Source organism: Thalassophryne amazonica, chromosome 4 (assembly GCF_902500255.1).
Source record: "Thalassophryne amazonica chromosome 4, fThaAma1.1, whole genome shotgun sequence".
Classification (NCBI taxonomy): domain Eukaryota; kingdom Metazoa; phylum Chordata; class Actinopteri; order Batrachoidiformes; family Batrachoididae; genus Thalassophryne; species Thalassophryne amazonica.
In genome coordinates, this window is record NC_047106.1 from 117,213,569 (window position 1) to 117,234,150 (window position 20,582).

Sequence of the window (20,582 nt, forward strand, 5' to 3'; positions counted from 1 at the left end):
CACACTACGGTCCCACATCACCACAGCGTTCACTTTGGAAATGATCCGGTCGTTTCAGCGTGTTGATGCCGATCGGAGCGCGGCGCGCTCTCCACTGTTGTGCAGCCGTCTTTAAACCGGTTGTACCGCTCCTTAATCTGTGTGATGCCCAGAGGATCGTCACCGAAAGCCATCTGAATAATCCGAATGGTTTGATGCAGTCACGCTGCTCCAGTCAGTCCGCCATTTCCTTGCAAAGAAAAAACGATGACAGACTACACCCATCCTCACACAAAGGCTGCTTACAAGCAACCTGACGCAACCGACAGGCGTGAAAAAAATCACGCATGTGCACGAAGGTTCAAGGTTGGGTCATGCAAGCACACGTGATTCAAATTCATCAGGTTTTTGAAAAAAATAAAAAGGTCGGATACTTTTCTAACAGACCTCGTACATCTATTCCAAGCACTTTGTTGGTGAAGCTGGGCCAATATTGAGCATCCGGAGTTCCGAACGTTATTCCAGCCACGTTTCTCCCTAAGCAGGTAAGTCATGTTTCCCATGGGGCAGATGCTACATGTCTAAAAGAGTGACTATTATTTTAGTATTTTCTCTAAATGTATCAGTGGTATAGTGCTCGTAGCGGTAGACATCGGGTCAATTAGTGCACCTGAATCATGCACACTTCATATGCAAATAGCCATAATGTTGTTAAAGCACATTTTAAAGCTATACATAATACCGTGAAACCGCGGTATTTTTGCCCACGGTTATTATACCGTCCAAATCTCATACCGGCCCATGCCTATTCGAAAGACCAGCTCTCGTCTTGGTTATAAAATGGGGTCACTGAACTGTGCTGCCATTTAGTTAGCTACCCGAACTTAGTCTTTCTATCTTTTCATGACTATGAGAGTATGTTCAGCTTAAACATGAAATCTGCACACAGTCAAATTACATCAATGACAAATACATTTAGTTGTATTTGCATTGCAAATGAACTGACCAAACTAGCGATATGTCCTACAATGCTTTGAATATGTGAACGACAACACTGCAAAAATGTACCTGGGCTTACTTTAACCCTTTTACATCCTCACATTTCAAATGTAGTAGATATCAATATGCTCTACCAAATGGTTGAGTTGACATTTAAAGGGTTATGAGTGAACAATGTGTCCCTGCGTGATGTTTTTTTAATCCCACTTTCTCTGCAATTCAACGAATGCATTTCAGCTGGAGGTTGAACATGCAAGCCTCACAGTCAGTTTTTCTTTATTATTATTATTATTTTATTTGAGTTACCGTGTTTGTGAATCGTTCTGCAGTTCACCATGTTGTGAGTCAACTTTCTTTGTCACTGATCTATTATATAGAGATCAGTGACATTGCCACGGTAATGTTGACGTCAAAGCCGGATAAAAATAGCAAGAAGGAAAAAACAATATATCCTGACACATTGAATCCAGTTTGCAAGGCGAGGCATTTACACATTTACAGAAAATTTCTGAAATTGCCAATAAGGACCCGTACACGATCAGAAAAGAAGAACGGTGCTCGAATGAGGAAGGCTCCCAGCCATTATTTTCCCAGATCTTGTCAACTATTTGGTATACGGTGTGAGTGCTTACACGTTAGAGGAAATGAAAGCCTACAATTGTCATGTACGTGCAGACGATGATGATTCGGGCTGCTGCCGGTGGAACAATCGCACCGGGATTTACGCTGCACCCACAGTCGTTCCACAGCAGCAGAAGCAGCAACAGCTCTGGCATTTTTATTATTACTGAGCCAATATCACCTGAGCGCTTTGAATAATTTACCAACATCTGAGTACTAAAAGTCATGCTGAAATGATGTAGTGTTCTGCAGCCTGCGCAAAAGCATCTCCGCGTTACGCAGTTAGTACAGGAAGGATCAAACCATCATCCTCGGTCCTGTGCGCACTGGTCACAAAAAGTCCTGGCGCTGTCGAGAAGGCTTGCAAGAAAATAAATGTGACAGTTTTCGTGCGCTCACAATTTATAAAACGGCAGAACAGAACCATGGGAAGCCTACTTTTTAGACCTCCGTGTGCCGCCTGACCGTGTCATAGGTTAACAGTTGACACACGATGGTTGCAAAAAAAACAAACAAACAAACTAACACCTTTGGGCTATGACCTCAGATCAGATGACACCACCCGCTGAATTTAAGCAGTATATTAAATAAATAAATAAATGCCTATGATTTTATTACGTTCTTGGTGGACATAATGAGAGAGAGTGTGTGTATGTATGGGTGTGTGTGTGTGTGAGAGAGACAGAGCGAAAAAAAAAATTCACAGCTAAACATCAAGTTTTACTTCTTGCTCTGATGACCAGTGACAATATGTGCCTTGATTCTCAGTATATTGTCGCTTGGGACGATATGCGCCGGCATCTCTTTTGTTAACAAACTGAATCAGTGCCACACATTCGGCTAGCGCAAAGGGTCATGGGAAATGCGCTGGAGCGGAAACCCATCTGTTGTGCTAATTTGATTAGTGCTTACATGGCTTATGCATGCTCTAGTCTTCTTCTGTTTGTTTTTCTGGGGATATTACAGCACCACACACACAGGCCTGGCATATGTACTACAACATTAAACGAAGCTTCGAGGCACAGAATTTGCCTCGAACATTTTTCATAATCAAATTATTCGAGTTACGCGACTAATCGTTTCAGCCCTAGTGGCCTACTAAAATTTCCATTCAAACAGAATTACAAGCCATTTTAAAGGTTTATATTCACAGCATTTGACATCTCTCAGATCTTAACTTGCTTCTTTGAACTGTGGTTGCAGTGACAGGTATTTTTACTTTAAGTCATACAAATCCATTTAAAATGAATCCCTTTGTATAAATGTTGCTATTGTCACAAAAATGTCATGCTTGGGCTCACAAGGTAAAAGCTTTCCAACCGTATTCACATAGTGTGAATTTGTTGAGGTTCTAAAATGTCACAAACACAATTGACTTTGTAGTAGGCCTTCACACAAGTCACTCTTGTTATAAAGGGATATCAATCATTAATGTTTAAGCATCTTTGGATAAATGTTGATGCTATTAAATTTCTACCGCTGTTAATAGCACTGTTGTTGAGCTATTTATTAGTTAGTGTTGTCAAGGAATGATTTTCTTAAAAAAACAGAGTTCCTCTTTTCAAATCAGTTATGTTTAAGTGTCTTTGGACACTATTGCAATTGAAATACAATGTGAACTGCTTACTTGCCTTCTTAAAGAACATAGCCAGATCGGGAATCAAACCCAGGTCTGCATATTGGTAGCCCAACTCCTATCCCATTAAGCTGGTCTGCAAACTATATGTGAACAGGTACTTTATGTTTTCTTTGTGTGTAGATGGAATATATTTTGACTCAGTTCATGTATGTCTTTTGGATTAAATGTAATTCAGGCTGTAACTAACAATAATTTTTGTATTTGATTAATTTATTGATATTTTGTTTAATTAATATATTATTCTAATAACTCATTTTTTCCATTATTCTAGTGATCATTTTTGATCAGTCCGTTAATATTTTAGTTAACTTACCAGTAAATAATAATCACATATCCTAATCTTACAGCTGTATTCAAATATTTTTTCATAAAAAGTATTTGTTTTACAAATTTTAAACATATCTCAACATATAAGTATATAACATACCAAAAATTGAAAAGGGTAAAAAAAAAAACAAAAAAAAAAAACAAAAGAGAAATTCTTGCACACAGCTCTGTCTCTTCCTGAGTCACAAAAATACATAGAAAATAAAATTGACATATTTGTGAGGCTGTAACTAACAGCTATTTTTATCAGTCCATGAAATGCCAGAAAATGGAGAGAAAAATGCAGATAATTGTTTCCCAAAGCCAGAGATATCCTCAAACGTCTTTTGTCCACAACCCAAAGTTGATCAGTTTATTGTTGAGAGGAGTAAAGAAACTAGAAAAAAGTCAAGAAATAATCATATTTTGAAGCTGAAATCAGGCTAACAATGATTCATTGGTTATCAAAATAGCTGACAATTGATTTAATAATTCATTAATCATTGTAGCTGTAAATGCCAGCACCTCTAACAGGGAAAGAACAGTGATTTTGTTTATTTGGGCAGTTTCCTGCCTGCCATTGCCTCAACCCATAGACTTTTTATGGGCTTTATCATTGTTATACATACTGGAACTACATGCAGTTAAAGTAAATAAGAATATTAACTTTGTACAAAAGAAAGCAAGAACAATTTTCCAAACCTAAACTGTACTGTTCAATCCTACAAGATTAAAAAGGCTGTTTGACATGTTTAAGAGTGCATAGTAAATAAGCAAGAGCATAATCTTCTTGGAGCCGCCAGGATGTCTCTGGAAACATTTATTTGGGCCAAAAGATTGGTGAAATAATTTTGTGGTCTATATTCTGTGCTCGACTAATCCATGGAATCAAACTGCATTCCAGGAGGAAACCATCTAACTTTGATTGTGCCCATGCGGATGTCACTTTGAATCACTTGTCAATTTTACAACTGTTTCCATTTGACAAGAGATTAGTGACATGGGAAGATTTGGTCTGGGCTAGGAAGTCCTTGTGCCAACATTGAGACTGACAGCTGCTTTGAACTATCTGGAGTACTCTAGGATGTTAGAGTCAACAGGGTCTGCTTATTACTACTACCACTACTACAATTACTACTACACAATGGTGACATTCACAGCAAGAATCACAACTACATTTTAAAATAAAAATGTAATGCAGTGCTAAAATACTCTTGGCCATAGGAGCCCTGTTTTCTTTATAATTTGCAGTTGTTTCATTAATTATTAAGATCCTGTTGTCTTACATACAATTTGTACACTTTCAGTGAAGCCCCTCTATTAAACAGTCAATCAAAAACAATATTTACATTTTAACAGCATCTGCAGGAGGCCTTGCTTGTGTGTGTACATGAGCTTTTGACAAAAGCGGAAGTTATGCAAATCAAAGAATATTTGTAGATCACCCTCTGTGCATTTGCTGGTATTAATGAGAAATTTAACTCCATTGGAAGTTAGCGTGCACGCTAACGCCGCAAAATGTGTTATCAGGTTACAAAAACAGCATTTTCGGTTTTAGAAGTGTTTAATTCTCAGTAGCTTTTACTTAATATATAACAAAGAGGATATATTTACACACAAGCGAAAGAGTTTTGCAGCTAGCTCCCAGCCTGTGGTGTCACCATGCTAACATCCGCGAAGTAAGTTCAGAGGTGATATTAGGTTCCAAAAACGTCATTTTTTTGGTTATAGGAGTGTTTATTTCTCACTAGCTTTTACACAGTATATGAGAGATATGCATATAAACACAAAGCAAAGCGGTTTTGGAGAGACCAGCCACTGATGTCACGGTGCAGCTTTGCTCTGATTGGCTGTCATCCCCTGCCATTCAAAAACAAAGTGGAACAGATTCAAACAGAATGTGATATTTTAACCTCTTAAAATACCTCTTAAAATATGTCAATGTTAGCCATCTTTGAACTTGTCCAAGGTCTGTGTCCCAAGAATGTTCCCTGTGAATTTGAAAACTGTGGCAGTAATAGAGCTGGAGTTATGCTGAACACAAACAGAAGGACGGTCGGACGGACGCCAGGTCTTCACAATACCCGATGGCCATATGTTGGCCTCTGGTAAAAATATTCTGCAACGTTATTCAACTATGGAATCTATTTTGCTTTAGTTTCAAAATTGAATTCCATGTTCATTGTTGGTTATTAAAGTAGCAAAGTGTAGTGATAGCTCTCAAGGGGGCTGGCCTTAAGCTGTTATTCTATTAATATTAATAAAGCCCACCAGCCTGCCTGGAAGGAATTTAGCAGTTTGCTGATGTCACAGCCTGAGCTTCAGCGTGACAAGTCCTGAAAAGAGTGATGAAAGGACAAAGAGGCAGAGATGACATTTAGTGACAGACGTCATTTCTCAAATGTGAAAGGCCATCGTACAGAATTCAGAGGTTTATTCGTTGACCTCTTTCTTACAAAATTGTCACATTCCATACAATAACTGCAGCGTATTTATCTGTTTTCATTCCCAACAAACAGTCAAATATAAATGATTGTAGTTCCTAAAATGCTATTTCTGATGACATCTGTCGATGTGCTTTGTGGTTGCAAGAAAATGAGTGTCCTTAAATACAATTTAACGTCAATCAGCTTCAGTATTCTGAGGAAGAGGACAGATTATGTATTCTAACGTATGTAATTTAATTGTTTTCAGATTATTTTTAAGTGTGTGAACAAATGAATAAAGTGGAGTCTCTCTCCTACATCTCACATTCCACCTATGTAAAATAATTTCTGTGAATATAATATACTTGTATATAGTAGATGTAGAGTATTTGCTTTGATTGTATTTCCTTCCTCATCTGCAAGACTTGTGGATGTTTCTTTGAAAGCTGAGTCCAAATTTACTTCCAGCTTTCTCCAAAAATTGTATTAATACACAGAAATGAATTGTTGAATACCCCTAAGCAGTGTTGCATGTTCTGAGCCAGTCCTGTAGCTTTTTATGAAAATTTCTTTTTTATTTGTCAAGGACCAAGAAGTAGTTTCAGGTGCAAATGCTTTCCTGGTACCATTCCAAACAGGTTCTTAGCAGCTGACATGGACTGGAGCCTTCTTGTGTTGAGTCCCATTGGAATATTGAGAAAAACATTATGCACGTCATCATGACTGAAGAAAAGAAATATGTTGCTATGTGAAAAGGAAAGTGTGAATTGTGAGGAAAATTTAATTAGTTTCTTTCTCTGCAGCAATAGTTGTGCACTTTTTCCTAATTTCATCAAACCTTAATATTAAGGTGCACTTTGGCTACAAGAACTAAATGCTACCTTGGTACAAAGTAAGAAAACAATGAAACATAAATGAAACACATTTTCCCAGGATTTCACTGCCCATACTGAGTGTTGTATATTAAATACCTTTTTGTATGATACACTAATAAATACAGTAGTCTTAAATTGAAAGGTCCTCAGAGTTCAGGTGTGGTAGGAAGGAAAAAGTGTTCTCCTTATTCAAATGGATCCTTTATACATTCACAATGATCTAAATATTCAGCCATTACTTTGAAAATAGAGTTCAAGACTCCGTTGGTGGGCAACAACAATGAGCCCCTCATCAGGTTAACAGTGCACTGATAACCTTCATCAGGAACTCAGTGGGACTGCAGAAGACATCACTGGAGGCCAACTCCAAGACAGTCGCACACGCCACCATCAGGTGTGGAATATACCAAGGTTATGGACTGTCCCTGCTTCTTTTTCTGCATAGGCCTCAACCAACTCATCACCAAGAGTGGGTACAGAAATCAATTCAGGAGTGGAGTAACCATCAGTCACCTCCTGCACATGGATGACATCAAGCTGTACAACAGGAGCAAGCAAGACATTGACTCACCAGGATCTGGATATTGGATTGTCATTCGGGCTGGATAAGTGTGGCTGAATGATGGCAAAAAGAGGAAGGTGAGCTGGACTAAGGGGTTAAAAAAGTTGCTATAGACAGCAAAAACATTTTTTTGTGCCAGGTTGTAAACATGTTTATTTTTTTCTACTCTAAAGTTGGACATTTTAACCTGGACAAGAATGGGAAAGTATTTTGGAGGCAGCGTCAAATGGCCAGTCAAGGAGCTGTAGCATTTTTTTTTCTTTCAGCAGGGCTTCCTCTGAGACCATTGAAACTTACCACTTTCCTGAACAACTATGTCCACTCTAGTGTTTTTTTCAGCTCTATGGTAGTGCCATCATAACCTACATTTGAACAATGATTTGTCAGCCACTCTCCAAAGAGTTGATCACTGCATATGTGCTAAAGCTCTGGTCCCACCGAATAATGAAAGATGAATAATGAGCCATGTTGTCCAGAGTCCAGTTATTCAACAATCGTGGGAGAATAGTGGCTCTGAGAGGCTCTTCAAGGCAGAATATTCGGCTAATGAGGCTCATTCTTGAGCGTGGCGCTAATTTCAAGAAGTTCAAAATTTAGCAACAACAGTGTGGGGCAGTTTGTGTATGGGGTACTACGAAGACTATCCGAGCACCTTGCAGCTATGAGGACAGAACAGGCTATTTTGGCTCAGCCCTCTTGCGCACTACAATCCCACCTGCTTTGTTTGCCAGACGCTGCTTATAAAATAATTATTTTGTAGCAGATTAATCATTTTCTGTCAGAGCTTGGATGTTGAAAACACCTCTAATCACTCCTGGAATCACAGAGGACATTTGGAGCTTTTTTCCTGTCTCTGTCTCGTGCACTGAGGTGGAGAACATATTTGGAACAGCCTAAAACAGGGGTGGACAATCATGTGCCATGAAGGGCTGAGACACTGCATGTTTTCCTTGCTACCAATCACCTCAGCAAGTTATTTAATTGACGATCAGGTGTTTATGTTCATGGGAGAAGCTCATCAGCAAACCCACCTGCTGAGGTGATTGGTTGCAAGGAAAACCTGCAGCGTCTCGGCCCTCGTTGCCCACCCCTGGCCTAAAAGGTAATTATTTGTAATGTTTACATTGTAATAGCTTGGTAAAACAGTTGCATGTTCATTCCTTCTTTATAAACAGCTATAAAAGTATGTTTCTGATAGATTTAATATCTTGTTATAATGGATCAGACAAGGCGCACTCTGAGCATGCCGATGCAATGGCTCGCGCTCAAGATGAGCATTTACTCAGAACACAAGCTCGCAAAAGAGCGATTTTGCAGACATTAATGGACAAACACAAAGTTAAAAGTTTGATCACGGTGTAAAAATGACTGTAAAGCCGCGGAAGAAATAAATCCAGCGAGAAGAAGCGCAGAGGCGACTGTACAGGAACATGTGGTTCGGTTCTAGCTGCTCTGGTGCATTTAATGACTCTGGAACACAGGTGAACAGAAGCCTGGAGCACCGTACACACTGGCCAGACTGTGTGACAACATCTTGAATGGATGCTGTGAATTGAAAACCCACACTTTAAAGGGACCAAATGTGGGAGGGCTGGAGGTTTGGACCAAACCCATGCTTAAAAGTGCGTCATTGTCGCATTACATGGCACTATATGTATCATATGTGGCTTGACGTGGATCTTATGTGGCGACACGAGCCATTCGAGGCTGGATGGGGCTCAAATGACAGGTTGGTCGTGGCTTACTAGAGGCTGATACAGCCTGTCGTATAGCATGTTATGTACTGTGAACTGTAATTAAGATGTAGTCAGTGGTGGACACAATTCAGCTAATCCGATAGCAGATAATTATCGAAGATAATATATTGATAGCGGATTAGCTTTTCAGATAAGTTTTGAAACCATCATGTGACCAATTATCTTCTGATAAATACAGTTCCGATAACTTTCAGTCTGATAACATTTTTTTTGCTAGTAAAGTGAGCAAAATTTAACGGTCAAAAGCGTTTGTAAACCCTAAAATCAAACATTTTGTTGTGTATATATTTATGGCAGACTGGCTGTCACTTGCTGATGACATCATCATTAAGCGCAGAACGTGCTTGGCCGGTTGACGCAGGGAGCATTGTGGTTAGTGCAGTTCAGGTTCACTTTGGACGTTAAAGTGTTGTCCCTTGGAAATCTGCTGCAAATCCATCACAGATCATGCAAAAAGAATTGTTTAAATAGCTAAAGGACACTGTCTTATTTCATTGCATCTAAACAAATGACTGGCCGCCAGGAGTTAAGGTTTTGTAAAATCTCCGCGATCAGTCAGCAGCCACAACGCAAACAACACAAAACAAAAACGGACTAATTTTAACATCATTTTATTTTATTTCTTTGTGGCTGACGGTATCGGTAAGACTCGGTAGGAGAGAGGAGCTCTCACGGAGCAGCTGTGTACAAACTGGGACATTTCTTCACTGTTTAGACCATTTTGGATAATCTTCGGATAATTATTTTTTCAAATGAATCCCACTGAAACTAACAGGTAAGAATTTATACTTACTACGTGTCTTTTATTCTGCCAATCAATGCATTAATGGACGTATTTCAGTTGGTTAAGCCGCAGGGTTGAAAGCGTGTGAAAAAAGCAGCAGCTTTTAGTTTGGAAATGATGGTGTATCTAATACTGAGATAAACTGTGACTTCTAATGATGTGTTTTACTGCTTTTGAAAGATGATGACAGTGTTTGGGGTTTTATTTTTTATGCATTCACTTTTCATGCGTTCTTGTGTGTCTGTGATCCTTGAATTTACCCAGCAGACCCCGTGGATCTTAAAGTGAAAATTGTTTATCAGAAGCAGACAGTGTAATCTGATGTGGCCGCGTCCGAATCAATACTAAAAGTTATTGATCATCGGTTATCTGTAATAAAGATACATTTTTTAGCAGTTTATCAGTGTATCATCATAAAAGATAACTTCTCAATTATCTGATTAATGGTTATTGAAGCTAACTTTTTGGTTAGCTGTTCCCACCACTGGATGTCGTGGAAAACTGTCAGTGTCATTCAGTGTAAATATGTTGTGAGCCATGATATTTTTAATGACATCATTTTAGGGGAAGTTTGACATTTTTCAACCTTGACTCTATTTTTAGAAGTCACTGGGTTCATCTTTTCATTCGAGGTGATTATATAACCAGTGCAGTATTGATTTAGTTTGCACTGGCTGGCTAAAAACATTCTCAGTAACCCACAGAGCATTCCTTTATGCCAAGCCACTCATTGATAATCAACTTGTAATGACTCAGTGGACAGCCACACCACCGGATGGCTACAAGGATGAGAAGCAGTTTACTGTGTACTTGGTTCTTTTAAAAATTTCTTAATATTTGGTAAGGTAAATGTGCACACATTTACATCCACATGGATTCTCTCCATGCTACAAGATACTTCTAATGACATTTTTACCTGTTTAGTGGTGACAACAAGAGGGTTGCTGAATGTTTTTAGCGCACCACTTGCAATTTCATTATGTAGCCTGTTAGTCCTTGACAGTGTTTGTTCAATTAATTACTCTTTAAAAAGTCCATTTTTGTCCTGTGTGTGAAGTTGAACCCCACAACTTATAAAAACAGATTCCAGGTTGAAAACTATTGAACTTCCACTTGAAAGCATCTCCTGTGAAAAATCATAATCATCATCTAACTATGTGCCTTGAAATTAAGCAGTTTTGGGATTTTGCCAAGGACCCTTTGACATGCAGTAGCAGTTGGTGATTTGATTTGTTATTCTCTTTAATTATTGTCTGACATACTGTATAATGGCCCCTTTTTCAAAACTTTGTCACACCTATCTTAAATACTAGGATACTGTGTGTGTAACAAGAATCAAGGTAACTCAGTGAGTAGTAATATTTGACTAGACTAATTATTTGTGGTGTGTTTATGATTGATGGAAACCATCAATTACTCATGACTAGTGCTGCCACAAACGATTTTTTTGATAATTGACTAGTCACCGATTATTTTTGCGATTAGTCGATTAATTGGATCATATGTAAATTGCGGCTTAATGCACCAGCATGCAGCTGTTCTTATATAACCATCATTAGCTTGAAGCTTGAAGTGTTTAAGTTATGTGCTAACTAAAAATAAAGACAATTAAGATGATAGTTCATTCAACTTTTACTTAGTAACAAAGTCATCCATTGAAGAGAAACGTATTATTTTACCACTGTAACATAGTGTTATAAAATATTAGCATTGTCACATTTCCTATTCAAACATGACATTGCTGTTATAACGTTACAGCAAACACCATCCCTGGTTCTCAAGACCAGGCACCTAAGTGGCTCTACTCTACTCTTTTCTACTCTCCTATTTTACTCTTCCTTTTTAGATATTTAGATATAACTTTGTATACTGGCATAGTTCCACCTTAGAATTGTAATATAATACGAGGTCTATTAGAAAAGTATCCGACCTTATTTTTTTCAAAAACCATATGGATTTGAATCACGTGTGATTGCATCAGACAAGCTTGAACCCTCATGCGCATGCGTGAGTTTTTCCACGCCTGTCGGTTGCGTCATTCGTCTGTGAGCAGGCTTTGAGTGAGGAGTGGTCCACCCCCTCGGCGGATTTTCATTGTCAGGAAATGGCGGAATGATTTGGACTTTTTTTCCATGAGAATTTTTTCAGAAACTGTTAGAGACTGGTAGCTGGAAACCATTCGAAAAATTTATCTGGCTTTCGGTGAAAATTTTACGGGCTTCACAGAGAATAAGCTGTCGGTGGTTTTTCCATCGAGTGATTATCCGAGAAATTGTGGATGTGCCTGGACATGCCAGAACATGTCCCCTGAGGCTTCATCACGGCGTTGCTTTGCGCCATGCGGCACCGCCGCGACACGCGGAATTCCTCTGCATGTCTGTCTCAATGTGCCGAAAAAGTGCTGATGTCCACGTCTTTTCACAATTACTGTGCTAGTCAGACGACGTCCCGGATAAAACACAGCATCCAGTTTGGAAATGAACGGCACATTCCACTGTTACAGGAGTTTTTGTCATGGAAAGAGGAGCGGAGGCTTTGCGCGTCGTGGCGGTGCCGCATGGCGCACAGCAACTCCGTGATGAAGCCTCACGGGACATGTTCTGGCATGTCCAGGCACATCCACAATTTCTCGGATTATCACTTGATGGAAAAACCACCGACAGCTGTCTGAACGCCATCTCAAAGCCGTCGTGTGAGACCAAAACGGAGGTGTTCCTTTGTCTCACTCCATCAGCAAATCGGTCGTGACACGCGAAGCCTCCGTGCGGCTTTCCATGACAAAATCTCTTGTTAAAAGTGAAATCTGCCGGAAAATGGCTGATGTCCAGCTCTTGTGATAACTAGAGAAAGTGCACACGATGGTCTTGGATCCACAGTGCCATCTGTTTAGAAATGATCGGGTGGTTTGTGGCTCTCAATAGCGGCACAGAGCGCGGGGCCGAGCGTCCTTAAAGCCGTCCTTAAAGCTGTCCTTAAAGCTGTAGTAACAGTCCTTATTCTCTGTGAAGCCCGTAAAATTTTCACCGAAAGCCAGATAAATTTTTCGAATGGTTTCCAGCTGTCAGTCTCTAACAGTTTCTGAAAAAATTCTGATGGAAAAAAAAGCTCAAATCATTCCGCCATTTCCTGACAATGAAAATCCGCCGAGGGGGTGGACCACTCCTCACTCAAAGCCTGCTCATAGGCGAATGACGCAACCGACAGGCGTGGAAAAACTCACGCATGCGCACAAGGGTTCAAGCTTGTCTGACGCAATCACACGTGATTCAAATCCATATGGTTTTTGAAAAAAATAATAAGGTCGGATACTTTTCTAATAGACCTCGTATATAAGATATACCTTACTGAATTTTCATGTGTGTGCTAAGGCTAATGAAATCGTCATCGTTAATGTTAACGTTTATAGATAAGTAAGTAGTTCATTAATGTTAGCGCCTAACCAGCCAATGAGCTTACCGAGACAGCTCTCGCTTTGTCAGAATGAGCCACAACCTGCTTCCTTCTCAGATGCTCCTGCATCACTGTTGTACTGCCATGGAAGGGAAGTTCTGTCTTGCAGATTTTGCATTTCATGTTATTCTCTTTAATTTGGATAAAATGCTCCCAAGCTTTTGAGCTTTGTTGCTGGCTAGCCATGACATTGTTTGGGCATAACTTTTCCGGTGACATCAGGGCTGACCTGGATTGCCATTACTGCACATGTGCATCAAGGACAGCAAGGCAGTGGAAGATACAGCAGCAGTTTTGAGAGAAAAACAAACCTTAAAAAATAACAATGACTTTGATTATTAACTTATTCGCTGACTATTTTGATAGTTGACGTAATTGTGATTAATCGATTAATTGTGGCAGCCGTACTTATGACAGTTAAATACAAAAGATCAAGCTGTGACACTGAAGAGGTCAATGAATATTTCTCTCAGCATGCAGTTCCAAATGTGCCACCCAGCAGAAGTAGACAGCAGTTGAGTAATGTTGTTTAACTGACTATTGAAATTACAGGCTTTGTGTCATTTGTAATGTTATGCATTCAGTGTAATCATTAGGTCAGAACTGAGGCAGAAAATAGAGAGACATTCTGATGCCATATGCTAAAAGAATGCTGAGCGGAAGCTACACAAACCCTTTAAAGTTTGCACTTTACTTGAACAAGATGCAGATTTGGATATCTCTGTGATGGACCATCCATTATTATTAAGATCCGTATTGCGATTTACATTGCCAGCCTCTTGCGATAACAAAATATATCACAATATATAAATTATAATAGAACTATTTCAGAACAGGTTGCATCGACCCTAAGGAAAGCCAAACTGCTAAACTGCTGTTTATCCAACTCTTCCAAGCTGGGCAAAATCTGTCTTCATATGCCAGCAACGTTTGTGCCATGTGAGAGGGTCTTCTGCAAAACTGGACAGGTAGTAACAAAGAAGAGGAATAGACACAAGCCGAACACCACTGAAATGATCTTGTGTTTGAATAATCACCTTCATTTTGCACAACTATTTTCATAACAGTCCCTAGTTGCACAAGCATTTCACAATTTATAACTCTGTTACATACAGTAACAGAGTTACTGTGTTACAGATTGTGATGCCACAATCACATTGTAACACAAGTATATTATTAATGTCTTTAAACAAAAATATAGTCAAAAGTTTAAAGATGCACATAGAACCTTTATTATTAAGCATACATAATCAGATTCAGAATAGGCTTCATTGGCCAAGTATCTACAAGAATACAATGAATATGACTCCGGTTTGAACTGTAGTCTCTCTGTACGACCATGTATAATAGTGCCTTACTGTTTCATGACATCATGCCCGCTATTGTTCCATGCATGTGCTGTGTTGAAGATTGGCCAGCAGAAGACACCATATTTAATTCTGTCAAATGCTTCGACACACTGAACCTTTTCAACACAATTGCTTCATATTGATTCAGTAGTTCAAAAATCTTTGGTTTCTCCATCATTCGTAGTCATGTTACCTTTCGTAGCCAGAAATGTTGCCCCACACACTCTTCAGAGTGTCTTTCGGGGGGGCTTAAATCCGAACCAAGTCCAAATAATAGATGTTGCACCACTCTTTTTCAACAACTCCTCAGTTTCTCTTTCAGCCATGTCGCACTTCCTGGCTCTAACCTCTGTGGGTTGCGAGTAGATTGCGTCATCAACATCTTCTTCTTCTTCTATGGTGGTTAACAGCAGCTGGCATCTTAATTGTTGCATAGCTGCCACCTTCAGTCCATTAACATGCATTACCCTGATAGTGCAATAGAATTAAAATCTCTATCATAGGCCAATTTTGTATTGTTTATATCACATGTAGCTTCTATCGCCCATTACTACCATTCACATGGATGCAACAAGACATGGGCCGATAACCAGTTTCACGGTATACTGCGGTATGAAAAAGCCACGGTATCAAAACCACTAAAATTTGCCGTTATACCATCCCTACGGTATGAGCGCGTTATGAGAATTCTTGACAGGCAGAGTGGAGGCGGCCGCTGCCGCCCTTCCTCCTGGCATGCACCTATGTCTCTGATTACAAACAGGCAGCTAACGTTAGCTCGCTCTGCATCATGGCTGAAGAAGGCGAAGCCTGCACTGAACTTTTCCCTCTGTCTAAACGGACTGTATGGGATTACGTTGGCTATTGTAAAAAGGCAGACTCCAATGAATTGGAGTTAGGAGGTCGTCCAACATGCAGTAGTAAACTTTATCCCATCTTTGAAACCACTGAAAAGTACAAGCGGTGGACTCGAGTTGTGCTTGTGGTTGACCAAATTTCTCCCACAATCATGTCAAGAAGGACAAATACATCTATTCCAAACTCTTTGTTGGTGAAGCTGGGCCAGGTATTGAGCATCCAGAGTTCCAGACCTTATTCCAGCCATGTTTCTCCCTAAGCAAGTACAACCCCAATTCCAATGAAGTTGGACGATGTGTTGGGACCACAAAGACAAGATATTTATTAGAACACAAAAAGGAGAGTTATCCGCGCTTCTGTACAGCACAAAGAATCCGGTGCAAGCAGGTAGGAGTGATTTCCAGGTAGGAAATCTTCCTCAGAGTCTGATGATGTGATTTGCACATCGAAACTTTAGTCTCTTTTGTATGTTTTCAGTACCTTAATAAACTTTTCAGCACCTACTTCTGTGTTGCACCAGCTGCTTTCTTCTTCTACAAGGTACTTGTAGAACTTGTACTTGTACTTCAAATTGATAAACTTTATTGTTTTTGTGCACAAATTTGCTCATTTTGAAATGGATGCCTGCAGCACATTTCAAAAAAGTTGGGACAGGGCAACAAAAGACTGGGAAAGTTGATGAATGCTCAAAGAACACCTGTTTGGAAACAGGTGAGTGTCGTGATTGGGTATAAAAAGAGCATCCCCAAAAGGCTCAGCCGTTCACAAGCAAAGATGGGGCGAGGATCACCACTTTGTGAACACCTGTGTGAAAAAATAGTCCAACAGTTTAAGAACAATGTTTCTCAATGTTCAATTGCAAGGAATTTAGGGATTCTCTCATGTACAGTCCATAATATAATCAGAAGATTCAGAGAATCTGGAGAACTTTCTACACGTAAGCGGCAAGGCTGAAAACCAACATTCCAACAGACAAACAAACAGACACACCCACACGCACACCTACGGACAATTTTTTTTTAAAGATTCCAATCCACCTAACCCTTTGGATGTGGGAGGAAACTGGAGCATCCGGAGGAAACCCACGCAAACACGGGGAGAACATGCAAACTCTACACAGAAAGGCCATGGGAATTGAACCCACGACCTTCTTGCTGTGAGGCAACAGTGCTAACCACTAAGCCACCGAGCTGCCCTAACAACAACCAGTTAGCTGTTAAAATTCCTCAGGAGAAATGTGGAGTTAAAAAGTGCACACACACTCACACACACTGTATTTGTTCGATACATATGCATGCTGAATCCAAGGGACTACACCGAAATTTTTCAGTATAATTTTACTTACTGTTACACTCATAGTAGGCAAACAGCCTGAAGAAGTGTAAAATACACATACAGAGGACAAACAGTGTAGATTTATAAAGTCCAGGACATTTTACAAAGCTATAAATTAAAAATGCAGTCATAATTGAACATCTGAAAACAGACCGCCCTGGTATGAGCGACTGAGAGCAGTGAAATCTCTGTTGTGATTTGGCACTATATAAATGAAAATAAATTGAAAATTGAAATCAATCAATCAATCAATCAATTTTTTTTATATAGCGCCAAATCACAACAAACAGTTGCCCCAAGGCGCTTTATATTGTAAGGCAAGGCCATACAATAATTATGTAAAACCCCAACGGTCAAAACGACCCCCTGTGAGCAAGCACTTGGCTACAGTGGGAAGGAAAAACTCCCTTTTAACAGGAAGAAACCTCCAGCAGAACCAGGCTCAGGGAGGGGCAGTCTTCTGCTGGGACTGGTTGGGGCTGAGGGAGAGAACCAGGAAAAAGACATGCTATGGAGGGGAGCAGAGATCGATCACTAATGATTAAATGCAGAGTGGTGCATACAGAGCAAAAAGAGAAAGAAACAGTGCATCATGGGAACCCCCCAGCAGTCTACGTCTATAGCAGCATAACTAAGGGATGGTTCAGGGTCACCTGATCCAGCCCTAACTATAAGCTTTAGCAAAAAGGAAAGTTTTAAGCCTAATCTTAAAAGTAGAGAGGGTGTCTGTCTCCCTGATCTGAATTGGGAGCTGGTTCCACAGGAGAGGAGCCTGAAAGCTGAAGGCTCTGCCTCCCATTCTACTCTTACAAACCCTAGGAACTACAAGTAAGCCTGCAGTCTGAGAGCGAAGCGCTCTATTGGGGTGATATGGTACTACGAGGTCCCTAAGATAAGATGGGACCTGATTATTCAAAACCTTATAAGTAAGAAGAAGAATTTTAAATTCTATTCTAGAATTAACAGGAAGCCAATGAAGAGAGGCCAATATAGGTGAGATATGCTCTCTCCTTCTAGTCCCCGTCAGTACTCTAGCTGCAGCATTTTGAATTAACTGAAGGCTTTTTAGGGAACTTTTAGGACAACCTGATAATAATGAATTACAATAGTCCAGCCTAGAGGAAATAAATGCATGAATTAGTTTTTCAGCATCACTCTGAGACAAGACCTTTCTGATTTTAGAGATATTGCGTAAATGCAAAAAAGCAGTCCTACATATTTGTTTAATATGCGCTTTGAATGACATATCCTGATCAAAAATGACTCCAAGATTTCTCACAGTATTACTAGAGGTCAGGGTAATGCCATCCAGAGTAAGGATCTGGTTAGACACCATGTTTCTAAGATTTGTGGGGCCAAGTACAATAACTTCAGTTTTATCTGAGTTTAAAAGCAGGAAATTAGAGGTCATCCATGTCTTTATGTCTGTAAGACAATCCTGCAGTTTAGCTAATTGGTGTGTGTCCTCTGGCTTCATGGATAGATAAAGCTGGGTATCATCTGCGTAACAATGAAATTTAAGCAATACCGTCTAATAATACTGCCTAAGGGAAGCATATATAAAGTGAATAAAATTGGTCCTAGCACAGAACCTTGTGGAACTCCATAATTAACTTTAGTCTGTGAAGAAGATTCCCCATTTACATGAACAAATTGTAATCTATTAGACAAATATGATTCAAACCACCGCAGCGCAGTGCCTTTAATACCTATGGCATGCTCTAATCTCTGTAATAAAATTTTATGGTCAACAGTATCAAAAGCAGCACTGAGGTCTAACAGAACAAGCACAGAGATGAGTCCACTGTCCAAGGCCATAAGAAGATCATTTGTAACCTTCGCTAATGCTGTTTCTGTACTATGATGAATTCTAAAACCTGACTGAAACTCTTCAAATAGACCATTCCTCTGCAGATGATCAGTTAGCTGTTTTACAACTACCCTTTCAAGAATTTTTGAGAGAAAAGGAAGGTTGGAGATTGGCCTATAATTAGCTAAGATAGCTGGGTCAAGTGATGGCTTTTTAAGTAATGGTTTAATTACTGCCACCTTAAAAGCCTGTGGTACTTAGCCAACTAACAAAGATAGATTGATCATATTTAAGATCGAAGCATTAAATAATGGTAGGGCTTCCTTGAGCAGCCTGGTAGGAATGGGGTCTAATAAACATGTTGATGGTTTGGATGAAGTAACTAATGAAAATAACTCAGACAGAACAATCGGAGAGAAAGAGTCTAACCAAATACCGGCATCACTGAAAGCAGCAAAAGATAACGATACGTCTTTGGGATGGTTATGAGTAATTTTTTCTCTAATAGTTAAAATTTTGTTAGCAAAGAAAGTCATGAAGTCATTACTAGTTAAAGTTAATGGAATACTCAGCTCAATAGAGCTCTGACTCTGAAATCACTTCAGATTAGATGGAGCCAACTATGTTGGTTAGTTAGCAAGTTTGTCACGGATCACAAAAGCCACGGTTCGGAAAAAGGGAGAGACAAATATATATTTGCTTTCCATTTCTTAAAAGAACAGTGTTTGCCAAATGTTTAAATTACCATTTGAAAACACAATTTATTTCTTTTGTTAAATTGGAATAAGCAAGTAAATAAATAAATAAATAAAACAGACCTGAGTATATAATTTGAAACTCTTAAAAAAAGAGAATATCTTCATTGTCTGGTGAGAGGGCAATCTATATAATAATAATAATAATAATACTAATAATAATAATAATAGCCACTTCGATCACGCAAAAACTGATGTTTGGTATGTTTATGTATTTTGGGTCAAGGATGTTGATTTTCAGAGAGAGAGGTGGGAGAGAGACAGAGAGGCAAAGAGAGAGAGAGGCCACACGTGCAATGGGGGAGACATCCAACCCATGTACTGACATGTAATGTGGGACACAGCAGGTCTTCCAACGAGCGGGCCACAGTGCTTGTCCTGGCACGTCCCCCTGCCACCCACGTACGGCATTGGGGGTGCATTCTGCATATTCCTGCTGCATTCTGCCGCATTGTGGTGTTTTGTGCTGTGTTTTTTCTTGTTTGTATTCCTTCCTGTTCCGTGCTGTGTTCCAGGCGCAGGCTACCTGGACTCTGGAGCTGCTGCATACTGAATGTGCGCTAATCATTCGTTGCAGCTTCTCCACGCATTCTGGGTTTTCGGACAGCATTTGTACGGCAGTCGTATGGCTGGCCGAACGCCTGTTCCTCCCGTCTGTGTCTCGAAATTTGCAACTTTTGCCCATTCGGCGCTGTGTGTGAAGGGGCTTTAAGTATTGGCCTGATTTGACGTGGTATTAGAGAAGCACATAAAACAATATGTCCAGGGTCCCATCGGATAGTAGCCGTTGAGCAGCATGGTGGATTGTGGAAAATTCCAGAAATTGATGGAATTCCTTTTAAAAGCTTCTGAATTACTAATGGCCATTAATGTTTCTACCTGTAGAACTGTGGAACCAGAGTCTTGTTGCATTTAAGAGCAGGAAATATAAATGTAAAGACATCTCAACAAATCAGGTTCCTCCTTTTGCTTTGTTGAATCTGACCTCCATTGATGATATTTTTAAATAGACATTGTGCATAAAATTTTAGAGTATTCTAGTTATTCTGTGGCTGTTTTTTTGTTTACATTTCTTTT

General features: G+C 39.7%; 1 protein-coding gene and 1 long non-coding RNA gene across 10 annotated transcripts in view; one reads left to right on the plus strand and one right to left on the minus strand.

The window, feature by feature from the left end:
* tenm4 (teneurin transmembrane protein 4) overlaps window positions 1–20,582 on the plus strand; it is a 626,167-nt gene that overhangs the window by 19,766 nt on the left and 585,819 nt on the right. The gene's annotated exons all lie outside the window — the stretch shown is intronic.
* On the minus strand, window positions 7,401–20,152 carry LOC117508661. The gene is made up of 3 exons (XR_004560160.1): window positions 19,904–20,152; window positions 9,505–9,507; window positions 7,401–7,411 (listed from the first exon to the last, which is right to left on the minus strand). It is a non-coding gene; the product is annotated as an uncharacterized LOC117508661 (long non-coding RNA).